Below are 18308 nucleotides of genomic sequence, written 5' to 3' on the forward strand. Positions count from 1 at the left end.
CTAAAACTGGGACTTAGGCACTTAAGTCTGGGATTTAGGTGCCTAAGTCCCCGTGTGGATCTAGGCCTAAGTCTAAGATTATCAAAAATAAAAGCCTAAAATTAGATGCCTGCATACACATTTAGGTTCCTAAATAAATGGCCTGATTTTCCAAAGTGCTGTTGTTGTCCACACTAAGGGTATGCTACACTGCAATTAAAAACCTGTGGCCGGCCTGTGCCAGCCGACTCAAGTTTGTGGGGCTCAGCCTAAGGGGCTGTTTAATTGTGGTGCAGATGTTCCCTGCAAGGTGGGAGAATCCAAGCCCCACAAGCCCACATCAGCTGGCCTGGCCAGCTGCAGGTGTCTAATGGCAGTATAGACATACTCTAATAATGTGGCTTTTTCAATACATACAGAAGTTATGTTGATTTCAGTGGGAGCTGCTGAACATGGAACCCTTCGGAAAATCAGGCCACTTGCGTAGGTGCTTAAATATAGATTTAGGAACCTGGCAAAAGACTCCTAGTTTTGAAGATCTTGGCTTAAAACTGTTCCTTAGTTATGAATAGTGTGTCAGGAAATGGACATGTCAAAATTCATCCACCCTCAGATTGTTTAGACACGTTCAAGATTAAATACCACAGCACACACATGCCTGTTTGCCATTAGGTTTCCTGCCCACTCAGCCCCCGCTTTCCCAGGCTCTTGCCTTTGGAATGAAATCTACTTCATGCACGGAGTCATCGTAGGGGATAATTACCTTTACAAATTAAAGAGCTGCATGAGAGAGGAAAAAAGGGGAGGAGGGAGAAGACAGTGTGTGTTCTCTCTCTCTACTAAGAAGGTGAGGAAAGAAAACGTGTTGAAGCATCACACGCTACATATCCGGCTGCACTGCATAGCTTTCCATGACACATTTTTATATTTAACAAAAAAGTGTTTATTGCAGGTCGGTACGGCCTCAGCCTAGTGATAGAAACCAGTGCAAGTAAAGAGTAACTGTGGCAACAATTAAAATAAACAGATTTCCCCAGCAGCCCCCTCCTAGCCGTTCTCTTTGACTTGGTGCCGCTACTGCGTTTTACTTGTTTTTCCTGCAGATGCATTTTCGTTGTCTAGGGCAAAAGAGCTGAATCTGGGGATTTGTTATCTTTCTCCTTTTCGATGGCAAACACACGCTCTCTTGCTCAGAAAAGAAGTGTTTAAAAACAGTGTTGCCCTAGCCCCTCTGCAGAAGCTTGTCTAGGCTGATGTGAGACTCAGTAATGGCAATTTAATAGCTGATGATTACGCTAGTTACTACTAAATCTATACTGTATAATGTTTTTGCTCTAGGAAAACCGCTAAAACATTCCAGATGCCCTTTCATAGAACAGAGCATGTTTACAATCACATACGAAACTGTGGTGTCGGACAGAAACAGAACTTTGCCGTCCTTTCTAAAGGCTTGAGGCACAATCCTCAATCATCACTCAGGCAACACTTTCATAAAACTTCCAATGCCTAAGTGAGGGGTTGGATGATTTGGATCCCTACATAAGACTTCATTGCATGTGCATGGGGGGGGGGGGTAATTCCCTCAGTGGCACCATTTCCTCTGCAGAGGATGCTCTGTAGGTCGAGGCTCCATGCAAGGGAAGTAAGCAGTGACTAGGAGTTACTGGAGGAAGAATGGGCAAGGTCAGGGGACACACGTGGTCCTCCCTTCAGCCCCACAGAGCTCAGGCAGAAAAGATAACACAACTTCAGACTGTATTATCCATTCTGCTGAGCTCCTCCCTACATGAATGAGCAGCTATGGCCCTGGCTTCCCATGGATGCTCTGGGATTTGTGCAGGAGTAACCTGATTGAAGTCAGTAGTTACACTGGTCAAACACAGTAAGAATCAGAGAGAATCATGCTCACTATGGTCATTATTTCTCTTTAAATTACTGGGTTTGGCAACATAGGCCACAGGAGACCACTGCCTATCACGGTGACCAATATTGTACTGCCCTGCATGCCACTGACTTTACAGGGTTACAGGTTCCAAGGCCAGAAGGGACCATTGTGGTCATCTAGCCCGACTTCCTGCATAACACAGGCCACATATAAATTCCCCAAAATAATTCCCAGAGGAGATCAATTAGGAAAACATCCAGTATTGATTTAAATATTGTCAGCGATAGAGAATCCACAATGATTCTTGGTAAATTGTTCCCATGGTCAATTACTCTCTCTGTTAAACATTTACGCCTTATTTCTAGTCTGAATTTGTCTGGCTTCAACTTCCACCCACTGGATCAGGTTATATCTTTCTCTGCAGGACTGAAGAGCCCTTATTTGTTCCCCAAGTAGGTACTTACAGACTGTAATCAAGGTCACCCCTTAACCGTCTCTTTGTTAAGCAGTGACTAGGAGGGACTGGAGAAAGAGCGGGCACTGGAGGAAGGTTGAGCTCCTTGAGAGTATGACTATAAGACATGTTTTCAATCCTTTAATCACTGTCAGAGCTCTTCTCTGAATCCTCCAATTTATCAATAATCGTATCCTTGTACTCTGTCACTCTATGTCCATTTGTTTTTTCTTGTCTTATACTTGGATTGAGGATCTTCAGGGATGGGATTGTCTTTTCATTCTGTATTTGTGCAGCATCTAGCACAATGGGGTCCTGTTCTGTAACTGGATCTCCTAGGCACTATGATAATACCATAATAATAATTAATGGAAGATAAAGAAGTAATAGCCATGGAGATTAAAGTCCTCTATTTATCCATATAACAAATACAGGCAACATCTGTAGAAGCTTCTCTTCACTGCCATGCCGGCAACCTTATCCCTGTCTTGGGGAAACCACCTCTAAGGGGCAGAAGGATAATTCAACCCCCATGTCCACTGAGTCTTTAACACTGAGACTGCCAAAAAAGGATGTCAGCTAGTACTATTTGGATCTGGACAACACTCTGCTGAGAACTAAACCAACACCAGCAACCTCATTTTACATAAACTGCCAACTAGCTATCGAGCAACCACTTTTGCTCTCTCACGATGTAGGTTGAATACAAACCAGCAAGCTAGAGGTGAAAAAGCCAATGATCAGTCCCATGAGCCATGTGTCCAGTTCTTCTCCTTCCAGATTCTAAAATTCCTCTAACCTGTTTATTGCAAGCATTCTCTCAGCAGGAGGAGAGCTTTTTTTTTGCTTATTACACAACTGTACAGTATGCATTTTCTGGTTCTTTATTATGTATATGGAGGCATTTTCCATGTCATTATGTAGTATAGTTCCTAAATCTCAAATACTATGAAACAAAACCCCGTTGTGTGTTTGTGTGTAGGGAATGTAAAGTAGTTCATTGAATCAATTCATCCATAAAACAAAGCTGCCGGGGTGGGGGGAGGGGGGGAGGAATATGATTGCGCCTTTAGGAAATCAAGCCCCAATTCTAGCTGTTCAGTGATCCCTTACACAGGGGAGTTGCCAAAAGGACTTCAACTACTTACATAGATAAGCTCCTACATAACATAAGCAAAAGTAGCAGAGTCAGACTGTAGTGTTTCAAACCACTCTGATCTCAATAAAGCACTCCAGGGTGCATTGCACAAGTTCTCTCTTTCTTGGCTAGTTTAAGCAACCAGCCCTGACCTTCTGACTTAACACCTGAAATATGGCATCATTTCAACACAATGTCTACGCCAGAGTCCCAGACCACTTAATCTAATGAACCGTACTAGCTATACTGCAACTATTGCTGATGGTCTCCTTCCTGTTTCTCCAGCAGGAAAGATAAACACCCACATCTTTAACTCATATTGAAGTACTCAAGTGTGTGTTTGTTTCTTTTTATTTTTAACCATAACATAAAATTAACACTGGGAAACACACCACTGCCTTGAGGTATTCACTTAATCCAGGTGCATGGCCTGGCCAGAAAACATCTATTCATCGCCCCAAAACATCTCACAAAAGCAAATCCAGTTTGACGAATTTTCCCCAGATCACAGGCAGAGTCTGACAGGCCTGGTCTACCCTACAAACTTAGGTTGATGGAAGCTGCCTGACATCAACCTAATAATGTATGTGTCTACACTACTGGGTCCCTTCTGCCAACCTAACTCTCCTCTTACGTTGATTTAATTACTCCACTTCCGTGAGAGGCCTAGCGCTTAATTCGATGTTGATGGGTCGACAGAGAGGCAGTGTAGACACAGCATTGTTTAGGTCAACTGAATTGGCCTCTAGGAGGTGGCCCACACTGCTCTGCTATGACCTCTTTGGTGATTATTTTCAACTCCGCTACACAGCAGCCAGGTACACAGGAAACAGCCCCTCCCCTGTTAAAGCCCTGGGAACTTTTGAATTCCCATTTCCTGTATGATCAGCATGTAGAGCTCGGCAACCCAGCTGATCATGGTGACGCATTGCCCCAAACATACTCTAGCCTGGAGGTGGTGGTTCTTATTAGTCTGTGGGGAGAAGAGTCTGTGCAGGCACAGCTCTGATCCAGCTGAAGAAACATCAACATCTACAAAAAGATTGTGCGGGGCATGGGGGAGAAGGGCTACATCAGGGACACGCAGCAGGTGTACCAGAAGGCAAGGGAGGTGAACAGTCGTTCTGGTTCTGCACCACAGACATGCCGCTTCTACAATGAGCTGCATGCGATTCTCGGCAGAATCTCCACCACTACCCCCAAACGCAGCATGGATACCTCACAGGAGTCCCGGGCCACCTCAAATAACGAGGAGGAGGACAGCAAGGGATCTATTCTCCCCGAGAACCAGGAGCTATTTTTAACCCCGGAACAGTCCAGCCGGTCGCAGGACAGCATGGTGCCCAGGTGTGATGCCGGGGAAGACACCCTTGGTGAGTGTGCAATTCCAAGCAAACTGTAGGGGTTACATGCTCTTATGTTTTATGTAGGGTTACCATACGTCTGGTTTTTCCCGGACATGTCTGGCTTTTCGGCACTCAAACCCCCGTCCGGGGGGAATTGCCAAAAAGGTGAACATGTCCGGGAAAATGCTGGCTGGGCACTTCCCCTCCCACGGCGGCTCTGCTCCTCCCCTGACTCTTCGGCTCTGTTTAAGAGCCGAGCTGCCCGAGCGCTATGGGCTTCAGGCAGCCCCCTTGCCTCCGGACCCCAGCCGCCGGCCGGGCACTTCCCCTCCCAGGCTCCAGCAGCACAGGGTCCGGAGGCATGGGGGCTGCCCGAACCCGGTAGCGCTAGGGCAGCTCGGCTCTTAAACAGAGCCGAAGAGTCAGGGGAGGAACAGAGCCTCCGGCCGTGGCGGCTCTGCTCCTCCCCGACTCTTCAGCTCTGTTTAAGAGCCGAGCACTACGGGCTTTGAGCAGCCCCCATACCTCCGGACCCTGCGCCGCCGGAGCCCGGGAGGGGAAGTGCCCGGCCGGGGGCGCAAGGTCCGGAGGCATGGGGGCTGCCCGAAGCCCGAGCGCTACCGGCTTCACGGTTTGCCGGGCAGCCTCCAGACCCTGCGTCCCCGGCTGGGCGCTTCCCCCCCCCCGGGTTCCAGCTGCGCTGGGGAAGCGCCAGCCGGGGGCGCAGGGTCTGGAGGTCTGGGGGCTGCCTGGCAAACCGTGAAACCGGTAGTGCTCGGGCAGCCCTTTCTGCATGGCTGGGAGTGGGAGGGAGGAGGGGGCGGAGTTAGGACGGGGTTGGGGTGGGGAAGGGGCGGAGTTGGGGTGGGGCTGGGGTGGGGAAATGGGCGGGGCCAGGGCCCCGTGGAGAGTCCTCTTTTTTTTTATTTGTTAAGTATGGTAACCCTAGTTTTATGTTTAATAAGAAGAAAAAGTGAGGTGCAGTGGGATCTGCTTCCCAGTGTGTGTTCCAGCTATACAGAGGATGCCCCCCAGAAAAACTGTCTGTGTCTATAGGGATGGTCCGGGAATCCTCCATGGAGATCTCCAGGAAACTTTCATGCAACCTTTGCAGAAGGTTTCAGTGGAGGGCTGCCTTATTTCTTCCACCGTGGTAGGACACTTTTCCACACCGCTCCAGTATTAATTCTGCTGGCATCATTGCAGCACACAGCATAGCAGCACAAGGACCAGGTCTGTACCCAGAGGCTTGCAGTCTGGCATTGCAAGCGTCCACAGAGTGATCACCAGTTGCTTCCCCACTGGCAAAGCAGGTCTCCTTTTATTGTTGCTGCACTTCAGGGCTGGGGAAAGCTCTCAACAAAGTTCCTGGAAAGTGGACATTCAAAAGTTCTGCAGCCACTGCTCGTCTTTCCATAACTGCATAACGATGCAATTCCAATGCAATTTCAATGCTTGTTTCTGGGACCAGAAACAGCGCTCCATTGTGTTCAGGTGCTGCACGATTGCCAGCAGCAACTGGGAATTGTTTTGTTGTATGGCTTGCAGCAGAGCTGCTTGAAGGACATTGCAATGTTCTGCACTGTGGCTCCTGTCTCAGCTCTGGAAATACTGCAGGATAAAGTGTGAGGTGTTTGTAATGCTCACAACAGTGCACAGCTGAGTGGGGTCCATGCTTCTTGGGCTATGGTGTATGCATGGTTAGCCAGGCTTTCGAAAACAGGCATCAAAAAGTATCGGTTGTTTGCCATTGATATCAAAGTAGGTTGGGAGGGAGGGAGGAAACTGCATTGAGGGAGGTCAAAGCCATGTTCCCATTCCACCCTGCAACAATGTTTTGGTCCCAGGAGGCATTGCAAGCCCTTCTCAAAACCCTCTACGGCTAGTTGCACAGTGGGTTAGCTACCCACAGTGCACTGCTGTCTGCATCGATGCAAGCGCTGCTAGTGAGGATGCACTCCATCGAGACCATGAGCACGGTGTGGACACGCCCAACCAACTTCATTAATGCAGTGGTTACATGTCAATTTAAATTATGTTGACTTATCTTTGTAGTATAGACATGCCCTCAGAAACCTATCTGGTTCCCTGCCAGTACTCCTCAGGAGCTACTGAGAAGCCATAGAGCTACAGAGTCAGGGGCCTGGAAGTCCAGGGATGGGCTTGCAGGGTCCATGGCACCTGAGCAACCCCAATATGCAGGCTCCCCCAGGCTGTGAATACCAGGGCTTCCAGACTCCCCAGGCCAGCTTGGGAGTTAGTCAGCCCGCTATCTTGGGAGTCAGGAAGCATTGGGATGCCCAGCCCTAAGGTAGGCCGCATGTCAGGGCTGCTCCAGAGTGGACCCTGGGAGCCCCGGCAGGTGCTGACTGAAACTGACATTCTTGTCAGATTCCCCACTGCTGATCACAGCAATTTCAGTCAGCTTCTGCCAGTCCTGGGGAGCATATTTTGTTGTAGAAAAAAAATGTGTCATTATTTCCAAACCAAAATATTTTCAGGATTTCTTGTTTGCAAGACATTTAAAAACTGGGTTTCAGTCCAATTCAGAACAAACCCAAATTCCAAATTATCAAAATGCTTCATTAACCAGAATTCCCAAGATTTGGCCAGCTCTAAACCTATAGTAGTGATCTACATGCCTAAGTAGTACTTCAGAAGTGAAATTATCTCATAATGATGGTTTCCCACCTCTCTTCCTTGCACCGCTATATATAAACAAAAGGTGGGGTAATTGTTGGTCAAGGCCTATAGGCTTGGAGAGCTTTTATATCTGACATCTATGTTTCTGTTGCCAGCTGTAGCTAACCTTATGACTCATAGATTGAAGAGTCTCTTTTAAGTCCTTTGAAAAAGGAGCTGCTTGTTGTCCTCTGTTCCTTATGAAAATCCAGTCAAGGTCCTTTATACAGCAAACTATTCTTCGTGACAAAAGATACAAAGGCTACTAACTGTAGCAAAATGAGTTCTTTCATCATTAATGTAGAAGCAATTACTTCCTTTTCCAGTAGAAGTCCAAAGTATTTTTGCAGATGGTTTTGTCACTAGAGTCAAGTTGATCCCTTATTGCCAAATGGTTAAAGCCCACTTGTGAGTTAATGATGCATTTTGGTTTTTAATACTCTGGTGACTAAGGGAACTGTAATGAATCTCACTGAGCTTTATTTCAGGGCATGAACCTGCTAATCAATGGTTTGGAGAAGTCACCTTCAAGGCTGTCAAAGTGCTACAGTATGTTTTATTTCTTTTGGTGAAGTACACCGTCTTTTTTACTTTAGCTCGTCAAGATGTAGTTTCATTTCAGGCTACATCACCAAATAGTACAGTGATCTACCAAGAGCTAAATAACAGTGTGTAATTGTTTTCATGGCAATTATTAGTTTATACCACAAGATTCCAATTCAGAATATTAATCTATAAATAACCATGTAGACGAGAGGACTAAGATACTAAACAATACAGTGTTCGCAGTGGATTAGGCAATTTCAATTATTATAGGTGTCACATTTTCTTTAGTTATATTTCAACAATGGTAAGACTTAGTATGAGCCAAGAAATATACCCCAGTTCTCAGTTTCAGCCTAGCCACTCTCGTTTGTGCTTCCAGGAGTTTACACTCATGCTACACATTCAGAAGCAATGCTCCAGTGACACAGCTTCCCCCTCCCCCCCTAAACCACATAATGCAATTTCAGGATGTATTGGCCTAAATGTGTTATTATTGGTTCCTGCAAGCCATAATGTATCCAAGATGTGACTGCAGCAAACTGGAAAGCAATTAGCATCTGTAAGCCAGGCTGTGACGATGAGATCATTGCAGAGAATGAAGATTTAACATGTACCTTTTACAGAAAGTGGCCATGTTTGGATCAGGCTTTTATTTTATTTATTTTTATCCCAAAATGCAGGATGGGTTGGTGAGATAGCCGGTTAACATTTGTGCAATATTGAAGTGAAATCCTATATAGATCTTAATGTCACCTGATTTAATGGTAAAAGCAGATTCAGCTTGTGTTTTTCACAGCTTCTGTCTGATTTGTATAGCTGGTTAAATATTTTAGAGCCTCTAAAGGTCTGAGTTAACCCCAAAGCAGTAACAGGCTGCTATACATTTGTAGAGCCATTTTTTTAAACAGATGGCAAAGTTTAGATGATAAAACAGTAAATATTTGTCTGGCTTGTAGAAGCAGTATCATAGCATACATACCACAAGGGATATGGATTTATTCCAAAGGCAGTTATTTGAGAAAAGCTCACCAAGGTTTAATGGATTCTCAGTGAAATTCTTTATGACCAACAAGTCAACACAAAGTGATGTGTTTTCTAAGGTTCTGGAAGGGCAGTTTATGCTGTGGGACATCAACCACCCCAGGAATCTGAACATGAAGTCTAGCCAATTTTTCTTAGGATATCAATAGCTGTAGGAAATGATACAATTTCAGTTTGTATGGGGGGTTGGGTGAGCCTGTTTACATGCATATTGTTCAAATCCAGTGGCTTGCACTCCCTGAATTTTGTTATTTTGAGTTCGGTGTTCAAACAAAATTCTCAAAGAAAGTATCACTGAAACCACTGTTATTTCTTGGTTTGACAGATTCTCTACTTTCACATCTCTACCCATATCCATAAACTGTCCCAGAGTTCACTGAAAACTCAGCCGTTTCTGCAAACTTGACCTCACCTCAGGTTTGTAATGAAAGGGGAATTCGTAGTAATGTGGGTACAACGTATTGTCCATGTACCTTGGTCCAGCTGAAATCAATGGAAGCTTTGCCCAATTCATCCTTGGTGTCAGTGGAGTTACTGTAGGGATTAATTTTGCCCTGTAATGGTAGTTTTAATTTTAGTACTGAACTTCTTTATACAAGAAATTGCCTATCGGTTAGTTGGCTGTTTCCTTATTGTGGACAGTAAGAGAGAGAAACCTTTTTTAGAATGAAAAATTAAGGATGCTGTGTCGTTAATAGCAAACCTCTCCAGAAGCAGGGAAGACAGACAAACAGTTTTTTGCAAATTGCAGATTTGACTAAAATTTTTGAAACTAATGAATGATTGGTAGATAAAGGTCTGTTGAAGAAATTCATGGATTATTTTGAATAAATAAATTCAAGAATTTCTTAATCTGTGAACAATTCACACACAGGGGAAAAAGGGAGAAGTTAATTGAATAAATTGTTGGTTGTGTATTAAAACTTGGTTTTACTGGCAAGCATTACAAAAACAGAGTAAAAGAGAACACATCACATTTTAACTGTGAATTTCAGAATACATAAAAGGAATTATGATGACTACAGTTTGCAAATAATACAGCTACACAATTATTAGAAATTCTGTTCTAAGCACAAGAATGCAAGAAGTGAAGATTATTATTGAAAATGCTTATTTCTGGTATATGTCAGCTCAGTGGTTAATGGCTACATTTTCCATCAGAGTTCAGGATTATATCACAGTGGTTTCCTGGTAGAACATAACGAACAACCACAAAGATAAGAAATGGCAACAGTATAAGGTTATTTTTTGCTATGGTGAGTATCCAGCCTTACAAATATTCTCTCGACTTCTATCATTTATCAATTATAGGTTGTGCAAACGTGAATCTACTGCTGATTTTTTTTTATGACTTCTCGACCATGCCAAGCTTGCTATTGTATTGACTTTCTATTTAAGAAGGCTGCCTTTTTTATAAGCTCAAAAATCTATGTGAGAGAAATTGTTAAAATAAAATAGCATTGCTATAACATTGCTTTAAAATGATGAAAGTGAGGGGAGACATGCAAAATTGCTATCACGGCTTTTCCGAAAGGCTCTTACACATTCAGATTGGGTTTCTATTTTATTTTTTCTTTACTATCTCCTATGTGGCGTAAAAATTTATATTCTGTTATAAAGCTTATCTTTTCCATGTCAGTTTATACTGTCTGTTATGTTACAATATGCAGTCAGGTTTCAGATTGAAATGGAAGTGGTTTTCAGAAAAACACAGCCAATTTACCTGCCCTTTCAGGTTCTCGATAATGTTAGAAATATACATGCATCAGGGCAAGGTCTTGGAAGAATGATTTTGTTAAAAGACAATTAAGAAATGTACCATGGAAATTCAACAATCAAAAGGCAGAATGCACTTCCCCTTTGTGGCAGGGGTTGCATTTAATTACAAATTTCATCGCAAAGGGCTTGATCTGGTTGCCATTAAAGTCAAGGGCAAAGCTTTCATTTACTTCAACGAGCATAGGATCAGGGCAGAAAACAGTGGTATGATAATTTATGGACAAGGTATTGTATTCGGAACCCCAGGGACAGATTCAGATCTTGGGACAGTATAAGGAGTTAATTTCTGGGTGGCCATATGAGATCTTGTAATTAGACATGGGCTTGAACTGCAAAGTTGAGCTTAGAATCCAGATCTTCTCAATAGTCTGTGAATGTTCAAATCCAAGCTGTTCCTTCAAATCCATCATAATTTATAATACACCATGGAGTAATTCTTTTTATGTCTGCCTTTGATGGGGTCCCTACCCCACACAAGGCCTAAGTAGAGAGAAAGGGTCAATTAACCCTGTGATAGGCTGCCTCTGGGGGATAGTCAGGGCTGATAAGCTTGTAACTGCTGATGAAGCCCAACTGCTATAAAACCTGGAACTAGCCAGTGGGAAGGGGGTTACAGTACAAAAGACCTGCAGTCGCTCTCTGGGTTTAGAGAGGGAAAGGAGGAAACCAGGGGGAGATGAGCGACCCTGGGATCCTGGCCCTGAGGGAAGGGCATACGTAGAGGAGGGTGGAGGAGGAGCCTGATACAGTTGAAGTAGGAAGCAGCCCAGGGAAACAGCAGCAAGGTTTGGGACAGTGCAGAACTTGGCTATTGGTTGTAGGGTCCCTGGGCTGGAACCCAGAGTAGTGGTGGCCCTGGGGTCCCCTACTAGCCACTGGGAAAATGGCACAGGCTAGGCAGTGGAGAAGAAGAGTGACTGGGACAGTCATTCAATGGACAGTGTGATGGACAGAATGCAGTGAGAGGACCTGCAGACGTGCTGGGTTGAGGAAAGATCCTGGATAATTAGCTGCCAGAGGCCACAGAGCCCACAACCTCCCTTTGACAGCCAGGGCCGGCTCTGGCTTTTTTGCTGCCCAAAGCAAAAATTAAATAAATAAATAAAACCTGGCCGAAGCGGCGAAACAAAAAAAAATGTGGGGCAGCTGGAGCCAGGGTGCAGGGGGACTCCCTGCGCTGCAGACATTCCCCAGGCAGCGGAGTGCGCGCCCCGACTAGCGAGGAGAAGGGGAAGGGAGTGGGGGGAGAGAGAGAAGGGGGGCGGGCAGGGCTTCATTCAGCGGGGCGCTTGCCACGTGGCCCCTCCCGCCACGCCACCTGCCGGGAGGACTCCACACCACTCTGGTTGGCAGGTAGGGAAGGACGCGGGTTGCCCTGCCGGGCTTGCTGCAGACCTGGCACCGGCTGGGGCAGACGGCGTGCGCCCACTCCCAGCAGGGCGCTCCCCTCCTCCGTGCCGCCGCCCCCTACAGGGTGGCTGGAGCAGCAAAACAAAAAGAAAAGAAAACCTGTGGGGCGGCTGAAGCAGCGAAGCAAAAAAAAAAAAAAGGATTGGAGGGAATGCCGCCCCTTAGAATCTGCCACCCCAAGCACGAGCTTGCTTGGCTGGTGCCTGGAGCCGGCCCTGTTGACAGCAGGGCATTTGCTTTATGTTATCATTTTTGTTTTGCGTTTGGAAGAATAGACAAAACCCTAAGGCAAGGGCTATACTCATGTGGTTATTCCCCAGCTTGGTGAGCAGGGTCACCAGCCTACAGGGGTGCATAAACCCTTCACAGGACAGTGTCAGGAACTAGGTGGAGAGAATTGCACTTTAGTCCATGTGGAACTACCAATTTGGCAAAGGCAAGGTCACTGGCTACTCTGATGAGCCAAAACTGACTAGTGAGAAGTAGAATCAGAGTCCACATTAGGCAAGCTTCTACTTGCTGAGTGGACTACAGGAAAGGTGGGAAGAGCCAGAAAGAGCTGGAGTTTGGAGGAGAGAACATGGGAGTTGCATATTGCTCACTCATGCTAAGAGAAGACTTCTGTTTCCTCCCTGGGACTCAGGTTGAGAAAAGCCTTCTTGTGTTCATTGCATAATATAGCATACATAGCACTTTATCAAAGCACTGTGCAAATATTAACAAACCCCCACAACACTCTGTGAGATAGGCAAGTACATATTATTCACATTTTACAAGTGGAAAAACTGAGACACACAGATCTTGACTTGTAAGCCATTTTCAACCTGGCTTTTTTTGAACCTGCAGTTTTGTAGGTACAATTAATGTCACTGAGGTGAATAAGGAAATGATTGTGTCTGGAAATGAATACTGAGGCAGTCAAGTTATACTAAATGTACCCATAAATAAGTAAACACAAAGATGTATCCACAATATTTGTGCCCGTTCTTAGATTGTTAAAAAATGAGGCCAGCTTTTAAAAAAATGTGTCCGAGATTGGTTACTAACCACAAAACATGCCAGTGCTAGGAATAGCTCATTAATTAAACCAGCCAACTTCTCTGAAGCCTTATCGGTCTGAATTGCATTGTTCTGCTTTCAAATTAGTTCCATAGCTACCGAGAAACAATACATAAGTATGCAAAACATTTTAAAGACCTAAAATTGTTGTTCTAAAATCTTCCAGGTGGCCACCCACCTCTTACAGAAAGTGAAAATTTGTGTTGTTTTGGTCCTAGACAAAAGGGCTCAAGTTGGGAGCTAGAGTTTGTTTTTTAAGAGACTGTCAGGCAAGGCAGAAATATTTTTTCCCCAGTTTCACCAAAAATGTGATTTCCCCCCCACATACCTACTAGCTAATCATGATAGTTCAAATAAATTCAAAACTACTGGGTAGGTTGTCGTGATTTCTTTTGGTAGCTTGAATTTGTGCCATCATTCTGTGTGTCCTGGTTAGTGAGTTTTATACATGAGGCAAAAAATGGATGATGTGCAGAATTAATTCTATCTGGCTAGGAAAGAGATCGTTAATGTTTCATTTGCTCTGATGATTACGAGCTAGGAGAAAGCCATTATTGATTTAATACTCAAACTTTATTTCCTAGCTGCGTTCCAAAGAAGCTAAACCAGACTTGCCATGCTGAGTTTATTTAGTGGGGTCTGGAGAAGAGCAGTTTGTTTTTGCAGCACCTCATAGTTGAGCGAAACTAAAACCAGTTATGGTTTGGATCCGGTCCCTTTTTTTTATGCGCGCCCTCCTCCCTCCAAGGCTGAGGAGGCAATGGCTTTGATAAACTGTTCAAGTTTTAGACTAACTTTACTGGGTCACACGTAACACTGAATCTCTAGAATTTCAAACAGTTGGTGCCATGCTGAGAAGCGCTGAAGAATTAAAGTTCTGAACCAATCCAAGACAGACTGATACAAAATTCCAAGTCAAATAGCGCATACAGTCAATGCCGTTCACTCAAATTAAAAGTGCATTAACAAAAATATCAACATGTTCTCCTCATGAGACAGACAAAGATTATTATAGGCTCAAAGTAATAAAATCTGATTTAAGAGGTAGGTGAAATAACCAATCTTTTTCTTGGCACACATTTTCATACACAAAATTGGATACTTTTGTAAATACCGTGGTAGTTTCAACTTTTCCACCAGAAAATACAGCTAAAGTTTCTCCAGCTAGGAAAATCCCCACACAGTCTCATGAATTTGCCCCCAATTTTAAACCTTTTTTAAAAAAGAAAATCTATAGCTATTTTCTTAGCAGTACAGTAAATACTACTATACCTCTGATGCAAAAATGAAAGATTTAATTGCTCCATCAGTCAATGAAAATGTGATTTTTTTTTTCCTCCATGGCAATGAGAATTTGTTCCAAAGGCTCTAAGAACACTTAGTGTACATGTATCACACATCTTCAAATGGCTGTATAGGCATCAGTGGTCAGATTGTGACTGGCCCTAAGGTGACTGCTCGGATATATGATAGGGAGTTAGGGTTTGCCACATCATGACTCAGGAGAGGATCAGAGACTGCATGCCTGATATTCTCCCTCAAGCAGGTGGGTGAGGATGCGGTGAAGCTTTGCTCTTTCCCCCAATGCACTCCCCAGCAGCACAGAGCAGGTGCAAAGAGCTGCACCCTTTCTAGGGCTGAAGTAAATATCTTTCCTCCAGGAGCCAGGGGAAAGCAGGAAAAGAACTAGTACTCTGAGCCATGATTCCTTCCTCAGAGCCTTTCTGGGGTGAATTAACTACTTGCCATCCCATACACGGGACTTACAGCTTGATCTAAAGTCCATTGGAGTAAATGGCAGACTGTCCATTTACTTCAGTGGGTTTAGATCAGCCCTTACAGCTCAATCTATATCTAGTGCTAACTATTCAATGCCTACCTCTCTGGGGTAGAGTGAGACAGTAATATTTGTCCAAATCTCAGGACTGTGAGGAGACTGGGAAGACAAACTGAAATTAATGAAGGCAATCGTGTATCCAAAGTTTGAACATGTTCCAGAAGCTGTGCTTTCGGTCACCTTTTCAACCATCTGAGAAATAAGGGGGAAGTTAGGAGCAGGACTGAAGGCAGCTGAACCCCTATTGGAAGAGCAAGGCTTCTTTTAAGAACGTGAGTTATGCCTCCCAACTCTTTGTCACGCAGAGACGGAGGTCCCACGCGTAAGTCCCAATTAGAAGATATTATGCTACAGGGATGTTGTGCTGTTAACAATTTCTCACGCTATTACTCTTGCTGATCTCCCCTCATTTTGAGTCTTTAGCCCAAATTGTGTCTTCTCTATGGTCCTTGGCTTGTTAAAAGATATCACTGAAACCATTTTTTAAAAAGACTGAAATTGACATAAAGTGAGTGAAAAAAGGCAACATTAGAAAAATGGTATCACCCCTTTCGGTACTTTTGTATCCAAAATCTTTTTGTAATGTTAACTTTAGTAGAGACTCAGACAGGTAATTTTATTTGACTGAAACTCATAGTATTTTAGCTGTGAGCTAGTTATTTGTATGCACTCAATCACACAGAACACTGTAGATGATGTATTAGATGTAATGTGTCAATCAATGTCTTCCAATATCCTATTTCATTATGGGCTTTTTCATGAAGTCTAGTGTTCAAATGCATAGTATGTGTCCTACTTCAGGCTAGAGGCCGTGCAACCTAGTGATCAGTACAGGAGTCTGGTCTACAGTTGGAGCACAATCAGCAGACAGAACCAAAGGCATAGTCAGGGGACAAACTAATGGTCAGAGCCAGAACTCAGTAACCAGGACAGAACAAAGGGCAGAGCTGGAATTGTGGTCAGGAGATAAGCCAATGGTTGGAGGAAGATAGGGACTAGGGCTGGAGCCGGAGCAGGAGTAGGCCTGGCATGGGTTGGAGCAAGGGCTGGTACAGGAACTGGTACAGGGGCAGCTGTGGTTGTGGAATGCATAGAGCAGCCACTGTGCTGCTGTTGCTACAAGGCTTAAGGTATGTCTACACTAGAAACTTAAGTTGACTTATATTAGGTCGACTTATAGCCGCTGCAGTAATTACTGTGATGGTTGATGTCCACACTACCCAATTTGGGTTGAGGGTGTGTGTCCTCACCAGGAGCGCTTCCACTGACCTAACAGGGGCAGTGTGGGGATCTGAGAGCCTGGTCTCTCAGCTCTGCTGGCAGCTTCTTGCTGGCCCCTTGATCCCCACTGGGAGTGGGGGAAGCCACCTGGGGCTTTCTCCGCTGGGACTGTGGGGAAAACTACCCAGGGCTTCTTGCCTCCCCGTTCCCCACCGGGACTGGGGTGCAGCTGCCCTGGCTTCTGCCCCCTCTTCCCCTCCGCAAGCCAGGCAGCCTTGTCAATTTCATGACTGAGCCATGAAATCGACAAGACAGCCAACCTCCCAGCTGGGAGCAAGGTCCAGCCATCCTGCTTTCCAGGGACCTGGGGGACGAGGGGCAGCCTGGTTTTCTTGTCAATTTCACAGCTCCTGCTGTGAATAGACACAGCTTTGACAATATAGACACTGCTTTGCCCTAACTACACCGACATAAGCTCTACGCCTCTCGTGGAGGTGGAGTTATGATGTTGGTGTAGTACGGCACTTCCATCAGCGGGAGCAAGGCTGTAGTGTAGATTCTGACATAATTAGTCAGGTAACGTCAACCTGTGTGGTGTAGACCAGGCCTCAGATGGTGATCTGTTGGCCCTTCTGTCCAATCAGGGAGCACAGATACTTAGTGAGAGGTTATTGGGACAATCTTAGATCATTGGTTTGCTAGGTGACTCTGCCCGGAGCCAGCTGAGTTCCTGAGCGTATGTACTCTGCTCCCAGTCAACAGCTCAGTGCTGTGGCAAGGCTATTACTTCAGATACTGATACCCAAAGCACTGACAATACAGTAGCTTTAGAAGAAGATGCTGGAAAATTGAAAACTGAAAAACTGGGGCTTTCTCCCCAGTTTCTCAAAGTTTTATAGAATTCCATACTATTCACAACTTGCAGAAAACACTATTTGTCTAAAAAGAGATTTTTCAAAAGTACTGTTTTTTCCTCCAGATGCTGGGCATCCTCATATTACATGAAATAATTGGAGCAGAAGGCACTTGATACCTCTCAGGAACAGGACCTAGTGATGGGTAAACTTGAATGGTTCAGATACTTAGTTCAGACGTCAATCATCCAGAGTTCTGGTAGCTATCCAAAGCTTGTCTAGACCAAAAAACAAACAGTCTGAAAGCAAGATTTTTATTACTTAAAGGTTTCAACTGGGTCATACTCACAAATATTGTGATATGGGTTTGGGGTTGTTTTTTGCAGTACTTCCACTGCTGACCCCCCATTAAACTATGAAAAGATATAGGGAGATTTGTTTCCAAGTTAAACAAACATTTCAAATCTTGAAAAGTGTTTGGTTCCATGCAAGGTTTGAGAGGTGATGGTCTGAGATGGCTCTTATTTGAGTCAAACCAGTTCACCCATCTCACTGAGTTATTAACTCTTCATGCAGCAGATTGATTTGTAGGGAAAAAAAAAAAAAGCATTCAGCAAATTCCAACCCACTCAAAATTGCACCTTTTTCTAGGAGGAGACAAAATGAAGGGCTTCAGAGGAGAACTTTGTATAAGTTCTAAAAATGGAATCTCAGTCTCCCATAGCAATTTTTCTGCTGTGGACAATGTGCCAGTGGAAGCATTCCAATGGAATCTGCAAGTCATTCATACAGCTGACAGAATATCCCTGAACTATGGACATGGAGCTTGCCTGCAGAACAAAGACTTAAGCAATAACACACATTTCCTAAGTCCAGTGGATTTCCAAAAAGCCCTACCACATGTTTCCTGCTTGAAACAGTGTGAAAGTATGAAGCATATGCCAACAAATCATCCAAGCCTGCCCAGCAATGACTTTTATTCTGAATTCTGACATGAACCTTTCATCTGCCTTGGCTAATTTATTGGACTGGTTACAAGGAATTTTCTTTCCGTGGTCCTTATGTCTGATGGCAGAT

At 44.5% G+C, this 18308-nt stretch overlaps 1 long non-coding RNA gene across 1 annotated transcript in view; it reads right to left on the reverse strand.

The window, feature by feature from the left end:
* Window positions 1-18308, reverse strand: part of LOC128832114 (uncharacterized) — a 211923-nt gene that overhangs the window by 125734 nt on the left and 67881 nt on the right. The gene's annotated exons all lie outside the window — the stretch shown is intronic.

Source organism: Malaclemys terrapin, chromosome 2 (genome assembly GCF_027887155.1).
Source record: "Malaclemys terrapin pileata isolate rMalTer1 chromosome 2, rMalTer1.hap1, whole genome shotgun sequence".
Classification (NCBI taxonomy): domain Eukaryota; kingdom Metazoa; phylum Chordata; order Testudines; family Emydidae; genus Malaclemys; species Malaclemys terrapin.